The sequence below is a fragment of the Octodon degus genome, unplaced genomic scaffold, assembly GCF_000260255.1.
Source record: "Octodon degus isolate 3935 unplaced genomic scaffold, OctDeg1.0 scaffold00060, whole genome shotgun sequence".
Classification (NCBI taxonomy): domain Eukaryota; kingdom Metazoa; phylum Chordata; class Mammalia; order Rodentia; family Octodontidae; genus Octodon; species Octodon degus.
Genome location: NW_004524636.1, coordinates 7701576 through 7711737, shown reverse-complemented (window position 1 = coordinate 7711737; position 10162 = coordinate 7701576). Strand labels below are relative to the sequence as shown.

Sequence of the window (10162 nt, the reverse complement as noted above, 5' to 3'; positions counted from 1 at the left end):
GCTGGCCATCTATCATGAGGATAGAGTCTTGACTCCTTAGTGGTATGTAGAATAGGGCCAAACAGAATACTGACTTGGGAACAGCCCATAGCTGACACAAGGTACTCAGATTCCTTTCTGTAAATCTCTTCCCTGTAATTTAAGACCATAACAAGATTCCCCAGAACTATTTTAGGATAAACCCAAAGCAGATATGTTGGGTCCAGCAGGCTTTGAAAATCCCCTGTAGTTCTTTGGTATCTGTGGACTTCTGCAGCTCTGAGTCTTGCCCAGGTATGGGGTGTTATTAATCTAGTCTGGCCTGGATTATTAATCTAACTTGGGCTGACAGGCCCTGCTCACCTTATCCTTATCTACCACACATACATATGTCAGCTTGGAAGCTCTTGGGCAGACAGAACTTGGACAGGTTGTAGGTTGCCTGCATGGGATGTCCAAAACCTGTTGGACTGTGGGATGCAACAGTGGGTTCTTTCCAGGATATTGATTTGGCCCACTGCAAACAGTGGTATGGTTGGGCCAAGATAACAAATGGAGCTTTGCTCACCCTTCTCAGCTATTGCTGCCACTTGACGGAGTTTGTGGAGAAGGCCTTCTAAAGTTCGGGTACCCTGGACTTGAGAGATAGCTTAGTGGTCTAAGTGCCTGCCTGGCAAGTGCAAGAACTGGGGTTCGATCCCTGGTACTGCATGACTTGCTGCCCCAGATCCCTGGGTATGCAGTGCCAGGCACTAAAACCCAGTGGCTCACGCCTGCAATCCCAGCTCTGAGGATGCTGAGACAGGAGAATCACTATGATTGCAAGCTGCATAACAAGACCCTGTATCAAATAAATAAATGAATAAAAGATTTAAAGTTCAGGTCCAAAACTGACCAAGTGGAGGTCACTCTGTTCAGGATTTCTCAAACTTGTGACATTTCAAACTAGGCAATTCTTCTTGGTGAGGACTGTGCTGTGCTTTGTATGATGCTGGGCAGCATCTCCTGCTTCTGTCCACTGGACACTAGTCGCACTCCCACAGCTGTGACAACTGGATCATCGCTGGGCAATGTCTGCCAGGCATAAACCAATGTCCCTGGAGGGTAAAGCAGTTGCAAGCTGTTATTTCACACTAGATATCACTCTGAATGTGTTGGCCTCACCTGACTGCCTCACAGCTGGGTGGCCTTTGTGAGGATTTTAAGGCACAAATGAACTGTTAAGAGAAGGCAACTCCTGCCATCACTGTGCCTGGGGTGGTTCCCAGCCTTGTGAAAGTTTTGGTGTAACCTCCAGGAAAGAGAAAATCAGCAATCTGTGCTGTGGCATTTTAACAATCTGACATCAAGACCAAACCCATCCTCGGGTGGCTGCTATCTCAGAACCAAACTTGCCAGCAAAACTGGCATCTAACACACCTACTCTATCAAACCCATTCAGTGCAACCACAGCCTTCAATTCCATTAACACCAAAGAAAATCTATTTGGTGCTATAAATCTAAAGTTGCAAATGGAATACAAATGTTCAGAATAGAAATTCTCCCTATCAAATATATATAAAGAAAAAAATGTCTATTTTATTCAATACCAATTTCAGTGCCTAGCTAATGTGTAGAGATTAAGGTCCACTTGAAATCCTGTTGTTATAATCCCCTCAAAATAATACAAAAAATAACAAGACATCTGCTTAATGCAAGCCAGTCATATTTATATTATTGAATGTTGTTTATAGTTTTGCTTCTATTTTTCATGTGGGAAGATGTGTATTTTTTAAAGGAATATAAAACTATTTATTGACCACTGCTCACCATTATTTACAATAAGGTAAACAATATACATTAGAATAACATTCTGACTACTACAAAGTTGTTTTCCTGACTTCTGCTGAAAACAATAGCCTGAATACTGAAAAGATTGAGCCTACATGTAAGGAACAAGTTGAGGTCAAGAAAAACATGCAGGTCAATAGTTTAGATTACAAGTTTGCCCACTCTTTTTTTCTAGGTCCTGAACTGTGAACACCTCCAGCCACTCAATAGGTTTCCATGAGCCAAGTCCTAAGACATACATGAATCCTGACTTTTGAGTGCAGATTTCAAATTGCTGTGCAGTAATGAGTCTTGAGGAAATTTTAATGTTCCCTTGTTAAGTCCTACTTAGTGAATTCAAACAAACCAAGTTTTGACTTGTCCTATTTGGGTGGGAAAGTTGTTGGTAGAGATAAGAATTTTTTTTCCCTCTTTTTGAGACAGGATCTTGCTATCCAGCTTGTGCTGGCCTTCTGCTCACTTTGTAGCCCAGGCTGGTCTTGAACTTGCAAGATCCTCCAGCTTCAGCCTCCCAGGTGCTGGGATTTGGAAAGGTGTATATTAACAAGGAAATTTTGTCTCAGATAGGCAGGAAACAGAAAATTACACAGGACTATGTTTAGGAAACTATGGCAAATGGAGCAGACTGAGGCAACCTCCTGCTTTGCAAGCTAAGTTTTGTGAGAATGTAGTCATGTTCATTCACTTATGGAGTCTCAAAGGCTGCTTTCATTGTGTGGCCCCAAAGCTGAGAGGTCACGCTCAGCCAAGACTTATGGCCCACCAAGTTGAAAATAATTAGTCTCTGCCCTGAGCTGAACCATTTCTTTGCTCCTCAAACAGGAAATTCAGGGATAGAATGTGTCATTTCAGAGAGCTTCCAAATATTTAAACTCATGCTTAGATTACATTAAACCTTGAGTCCAGTCCTCACTTGCTATTCATGAGAGTTATGGTATTTGTATTGAATAATTTTCTGGACATGCCATATTGTGAGTGATCTGGCTTTTGTTTTAATTAACTGTGCATCAATTCATAGGTTGAGAGAGAGGATTTTGTTTGCTTCAGTGGATAAATACAAGTTCTTTTTTCTAATCCAGTTCTTTATGTCCCAGGTGTTTGTCACAGGGGATCTTGGTTAAACATATTATTGCATTCTCAAAAAATTATCTCCTATCCAATTATCCCTTCCAAATGATATGCCAAAATTTATCGAGCATTGAAAGGGTCAATGAAATTGAAATACCATGAAATAAAAAACTCTCTGTCCACCCCCTTTTGGTATCAGGACCTTGTGCCTCCCAATGTCTCCCTTTTCTTAAAAAAAATCTCCTGATCTTTTTCCATTGCTCAGACTTTTGGATGGGTTGCTGGAGTGCTCATGTGGAAGGAGGGACAGTGCCATTCTGAACTCTACCATTTGTCACAAAGATGATTGCCTTGTGGTTTCTCACCACTTAAAAATTCTTCTTTCTTTCTGGGTTTTTTTTTTTGATTCAAGGAAAATAATTGATAGAATTCTATTATGATTCTTTCTGCACTTACAAATGTCTAAGTCCTCTATAATAACTTGTGAATGCTGTGCTTGAGCGGACTGAAGAATTGTGGCAGGCACTTAAGAATTCCTAAAAAATCTCAATGCCCCAAGCTTCTTGATAATCCATACTATCAAGCACTTGCATGTCACAGTCACATGATTCTAGGGCCTTCAATATTTTACTTCTCACAATTAGTATTATAATTTGTAATACAGTGCTAAATAGCCTGAGTACCTTTATGTATTATGAGTGTGTGCAAACGCTAGGTGCTTGTAGATGATTGGAATATTTGTGTTGTTTACTGTGTAAATACAGTCATCTACAAATACAGTTGAGAGTGAGATCTTGAAGTAAGAAACTGCTTGTCAATGTCATTTGTTTCTTTCTTGACATAATCGAACTTGGTTGTATTGATTCTGGTATCTTTGAAAAGCTTAGAAAATACTGATTGTATAAGATGAAATGAAATATTCTTTATTATTGTGCCATTTTTTACCCTTACAGATAGATTTTTTTTCCTTTCCTTTGCCTGTTGTTTTTTTTTTTTTTAATGTATTTTATACAGTGTCTACAGGGTCTCACTACACAGATCAGACTCGTAGTGATTCTCCCATTATTTAGCTTCCCAAGCACTGGGTTTACAGGCATGCACCACCACACCTAGTCTCAATTGAAGTCTCAGCACCCCTGGATGGGAGCCAGGGATAGAACCTTGGTTCCTGCATCTGCCTAACCAGATGCTTTAATCCCTTCAGCTATCTCACCAACCATCCTTTGCCTGTTATTCCTAACTTTCGCTTTTCTAATACCCCAAGGTATGATGAATTTCACCAATCTCAATTGTTCTTTCCTAACTTTTTCAATGGCATCTCCTACAAAGCTGATTTTGGAGGTAACATACTGTTGAATGCTCTTGGTTGAAGACAGCAGTTCAGGAAAGCACAGTATGCTCTAGTTCTAATGCCTTATTTCTATGTGTTGACCATTACTCAATAAAGCATGGTTATCTTGTTCTTAGTCATAAGGAGGGCAGAACATGTACAGCTAGAGAAAGAGAAAAGACAGACCAGCTGCACCACCCTGCTGATAGTAGAGTTACTCAAGCACAAGCTACATATTGATGCCATCTTTTTGGTGCTGCCCTTGTAGAAAAAGCCCCTCCCCAGCCCTCTAGGGTAGCTGCTTTATCTGGAATGTTCCTTTCCTCTCCACACACCACACTGATCTGCCCAGATGGAAGAATATCTCAGTTATCTTTGTGCATCCCCGGGAAGATGACTACGCACAGTGTTGGACAGAAGAATATTTTTTAGATGAAAAAAATGGTCTTAAGTGACTTCCAAGCATTATGAAAAGACTGTTATCATAGAAATAGATTCTGTTTGGTGTCAATTTGACTGATGCAGTCTCTGCTACTAAAACGTTCCTTTGAAATGATTCTGAAGGGCACAAAAATTTCCTGCATAACTGTTCTGCATTGCAATTTGCTGCCCTGCCCCTTGGGAGTGTCTCACTTTATCAGACCCCATATATAAGAACTTGGAGTGAACTTTCCCTACCCTTAGGAAGGAGACCTTCAACTTTATCAGACCCCCCTACACATGAGTTACTGGCTTCAGGGTCAGCCTAATAGCCCAGTGGATTAAAGCACCTACTTAGGCAGATGCAGTGGTCAAGTTTCGATCTCCAGTGTGCCATATTGGTCCTGCCCTGGGGACACACTGAGAGGGCGATTGAGACTGGTGTGGTAGTACATGCCTGTAATCTCAGTGCTTGGGAGGCTGAAAACAGGTGGATCACTAAGAGTCCGATCTACATAGTGAGACCTCATAGACCCTGTACACTGTCATAAAGAAAAAAAGTGGGTTACTGACTTCAACTATGGGACTTTAAAATAGTGAAAAACTGGATTGGCATTGTGAGGGTTTAAATTGAGGCAGGGTTGCATTTTGAGGGACACTGCTTACAAGACTGAAGTGTGTGGCATGGCAGGCAGGCTGCACAATGCCAGACACCTGCCTAAACACCAAGAGCTGAGGCTGTAAGAGACCCTGCAGTCCTGGGGCTTTGAGGTGTTACCCCCAGCACTATCACCAGCTTCTAGCGTTGCTAGCCCAAGGAAAAAAAATCTTCTTTATATGGCATGAAATTCATGAAAACATACATTGATCACCTCTTTTCTTATCTTTCCCACCATGTACAAAATAGAAGGTAACAGAGGCCATAGGATTTGACAGCTGAAGACAAAAGGCAGGCCATAAAAGCCACAACTTAGTTGACTTTATAAGTGGGAAGCTAAGAGAGGAAAGAAAATGAAAAAAAAATTATGTTGTACCAACTGTATGCTAGCTCAATGTTTTGCAAATAATTTCCTTAAACCCTGCCAAGGAAGCCTGCTTTATACATAGCTACATAAAAAGGTGTGCTATCAACAACAGAAGTTTATATCTCATAGTTCCAGAGGGTGAATGTCTGAGACCAGGATGCCAGCAACCTGGGACAGTGGTGAGTGTTCTCTTCTGGGCTGTAGGCTGGCAGCTTCTCATTAGAACCCTTCTGGGGAGTAATGACAGTAACAGGGCTCTCTGGTGTCCCTTTCTTGAGTGCTAATCCAATTCACAGAGACTCCACCCCATGACTTAAATGCCTCCCGAATGTCCCACCTCATGATCAATAAAACCATATTAAATGTTACAAGTTTGACTTATGAATTTTGCTGAGAGAGTGGGGAGTGTAACGTTCACTCTATATCAACCCTTAAATACTAAAAATTTACTTTGCCCAACAGTATCTTCAAAGCACATAGTATCTGGCTAGTGAATTACAAGAAATATGGAGACAGAGAAATATAACACAAGATATCACAGTGATACTCTCTGGTCTCTCTAGAATGGGGGAAAACCTATAAAGTAAATGACTACATTTGCTCAACTCATGAATAACATGAAAAAATGAATAGGGGCTATCACATAATAAGCGATTTAAGAAAAACATTTTTTCAAATGCCACCCATGGAGCTTGGATCTGGACTCAAGAATCAACTGTAAAAAGCAAAACAAGCCAGAGACCACAAAACTCTGGAGGCAGGGAGAGGAGACAAGAGCTTTGTAGGTGATCATGGCTTGAATGGAGGCAATTCACTCAGAGCAGAGAAACAGAATCCTCAATTTCTGCATTAAAAAAAAAAACCAATGTTTTATGCTCTTAAGACCAGTGTTTCCAAACTGTAGTGCCCATACAAACATTTGGTGGAGCAGATCGAAATGCAGGCTGTGATTCAGTTGATCCAGCTTAAGGCTCAGAGTCTGCCTTTCTAACAGGCTGTGCCCTGTTGCTGGTCCACAATCTGGAACTCTGAATTTAAGGTCACAGGGTCATTTTCAGAGGTGGCATGGAAGTTTTTCTTATTTGTGTCTTTCTAGGATCATTATGTATCATTTGCGAAAACAAATCTGTGAATCCTAGTGAATGCTACTGAGAAGAAATCTAATGATGACTTCTTGTGACATAAGCGGTGACAGTTCAAAATCAAATTATAAACCTTCAGAAGGAACTGAAGGAGAAAACACTTTTTGTGTGTAGGAGGTAAGAACATTTGTCAAACACTGGGTTTCTCTCCCTCACATTTTCTCATTTAAGCCTTACACAATCTTTCTTAGGTAAGCGTTTTTGATTCTATTTTATAGAAGAAAAATAGAACCAGGTGTTTACAACCATTGAAAGAAAAATGTAGGAAATTCTACAGGAACAGGAACTGTTGTAGGCAAAGAGAAGGAAAGAAAAGCTAATACTTTAATAGAGTATTGGCACTTCTGAGGAAACCTGACTTAATTGAAAACATACTAATCGCCATTGTTAAGAATTTTTTTTATGAGCAGAATATATTTATTGAGAGAAAGAAAGCTCCTGTCCAAGAGAGGGACAGGAGAGGGGCCCAAGTGGGTAGTTCCCCTGGAAGCTGTCTCTTCCAGGAACTTTTATAGTGTAAAACCATGTGGTGCTAAGGTGGAGAGAATGGGAACTCACTTAGGTGGGCAGGAGGTGGGACAAAACTATGGCCAACCAATGGGATTACAAGCACCATTGTTCAGGTAAAACTGATTAAATCCAGTATCAAATGGGAAAGTGAGTCACATAGTAAGCGGGCATGAATACGGGACAGGGTCTCTCCCTGTTGGGAGAGACTCACTTGGATCTTTCCAGGTGATGATACCTATTTAGAATATCAATCCCAGATGCTACTCTTTTAACATTTGTTTGGCCTTTAGGTCTGGTTCACAGCAGGAGCATCCACTCCTTCCACAGTTGTAAGGCATCTCCTCTTCTGTGTTGTCTCCCTTGAAGGGCTGGCCCTGTCTGACTGCCTATAATATTTTTATCTAACTCAGCTTCCTGCAGTATTCCCCCTCTGAAGAAGTAACCTGAACTGCTGTGAAGGGAAATATGGGCGAAGACCGCTCTGGCTTCTTCACGCTGAAATGGGTCGTTGTTGTTGACTGGCAGTCAGATATATTCTTCAGAGGTTTTAGCTAAAGGCCCTTGATAGATGACAGGCATTATTTTCTTGGGTAGACATATAGCTTTGTGTCTGGAGAAGACAAAGCCAAAGAAACAAGTCAAATAATCACAACAGGATAATTATGAAAAAGATGAGTTAGAACTTTTTGTAGGTCTATTAGCAAATATCTCTTAAATGTGAGGTTTAATCCCTTTCATCTTTTATGGCCATTGTATATTGTCTCAAACTGGCCTTTCATATCTCACCAACTCTATTATTACTTGGGGCACATGAATTGCCAGAAATAGGGAACACTGAGTACTCTAGTTTGTATGTGGGGTCACTGGGTAACTACCTCTGGAGGGCCACCGGAGCAGCTCTCCTTGAAAGAAGAGTGATTGTCTCTATTTTGACTGAGCCTGACCCTATTTCCTATATACAGAGCTGGATAGGACTTCTGTTTATCAATTGGCCTTAGGTAAATGTAGGCCACCCACCTAGCTCATCTCACAATGTTCACCTACTTCCCACAATTCTCAGTCAATCCTCCTCAAGTCACTCTCCCACTGAATAAAAACCGGGTGAGGCCCTGGGTCACTCTCTTGGTCCTGGAAAGCCATCTTTGTGGCTGGACTTAGAGCCCTTGGCTCCCTGATGATTGAAAATATAATTTAGTGTCTTTATTTTCACCGTGGGTTGCATTAAAAGTGGTAGATTAGAATCAACTTGATAGGATTCTAATAACATAACTTTAGGGTTACAAATACTGGCTTTTTGGATCGAGACGAGGATCTGGAAGTGTCTCCTACAACTACCGACAAATGTGTATGAGCTTCTATCAAACATTTAACAGACTTTTTTATATTGGCAGTTAACACAGGTTTCTTTAGGCTGAAAGTTAAAGACTCATGATCTTATCAATCTGAAACTTTTTTGACTGTCATGAACACTTTTTTTTTTTTTTTTTTTTTTTTTTTTTTAGCAGCTTTCCACATTTCTGCTTGAAATGTCTCTTTTCTGTCTGCATCCAGGAAAGCATAACTTTTCCTGTTTTCTTACTGGCCTTCTTTCCCATAGGATGTTAGTATTACAAAAATATGGAACGCTTCACGAATTTGGGTGTCATCCTTGTGCAGGGACCATGCTAATCTACTCTGTATCATCCCTATTTTAGTATATGTGCTACCAAAGTGAGCACCACTGTTAAGAAATTTTCTGAGAGCTGGGGAGATAGCTTGGTGGTCTAAGTGCCTGCCTGGCAAGTACTAGGACCTGAGTTCGATCCCCAGTACTGCATGCCATGCTGACCCCGAATCCTGGCATGGTGGTACATGCCTGTAATACCAGTGCTAGGAAGGCTGAGACAAGAGGATCAGGAGTCCAAGCTGCATAGCGAGACTCTGTACCAAATAAATAAATAAATAAATGATTTAAATAATTAAAAATAAATATATATTTGATGAAATGGAAGATGGACCGGGCAATAGGTATAAAGGAATTTGTGCTAATTTTGTCAGGTGAACTCATGTGATTATGGTTATTTTACAAAATAGATTCCTTATCAGTGAGAAACTAGTGAAATTATGTAGTCCAGATTTGCTTGAAAATATACATATAAAAGAAGGAGAGTGACGGGAAGTAGTAGATGAAACAATAAAGGCCAAATGGTGATGCATATAGTTTTTGAATTTTTTCTCAAAATGTCACATTAATTTTAGAATTGCAGAAATGTTCTGGTGTTATTTTAGCATCAGGAGTGCAGCTCTGTATTGTCTACTTTCCCCTAATGTATCATCCGATATCCCTGAGGGGTACAAGACTGACACCAGGAAGTGACCAACAATGCAACATCATCAACTCACCTAAATTTTTTATTCTACTTTTACTTTCTTTTCCCCTGCTAGTGTCATTTATCTTTTCCAGAACCCAACTCAAGGTCCCACACTGCATTTATGTGTCCTGCCCCCACAGTTTCCCCTGGTCTGTGGTATTTCCTCTCTCCTTTGCCCTTGGCACATTGAGGAACACTCATTAGTCATTTCATTGGGAATCCTTCAGTATGGGTTTACTTCATGCATCATTATGATCAGATTGAAGTTCGATTGACTAGTGCTGAAGCTGGATAACACAGGCCCAGGTTTTCCTTAGACTCTTCTCTCCCCATTTCAGTATGTTTGAACTAAAATTGTTTTTAACAATAAGGCAGGGAAAGGTTATATAATGACTTTAAATTGAGTTAGCTATTAAATGAGCAGAGCTGCATTAGAAACCAGATTAGTTTGACTAAAAAAAAATAAAAATCAACTACCTTTACATTGTAAAGGATATGATGAAAAAT

General features: G+C 40.4%; 1 non-coding gene across 1 annotated transcript; it reads right to left on the bottom strand.

The window, feature by feature from the left end:
• Nucleotides 1–8915: 8915 nt before the first annotated feature.
• On the bottom strand, nt 8916–9022 carry LOC111817524. The gene has a single exon (XR_002821699.1). It is a non-coding gene; the product is annotated as a U6 spliceosomal RNA (small nuclear RNA).
• Between the last annotated feature and the right edge of the window lie 1140 nt (nt 9023–10162).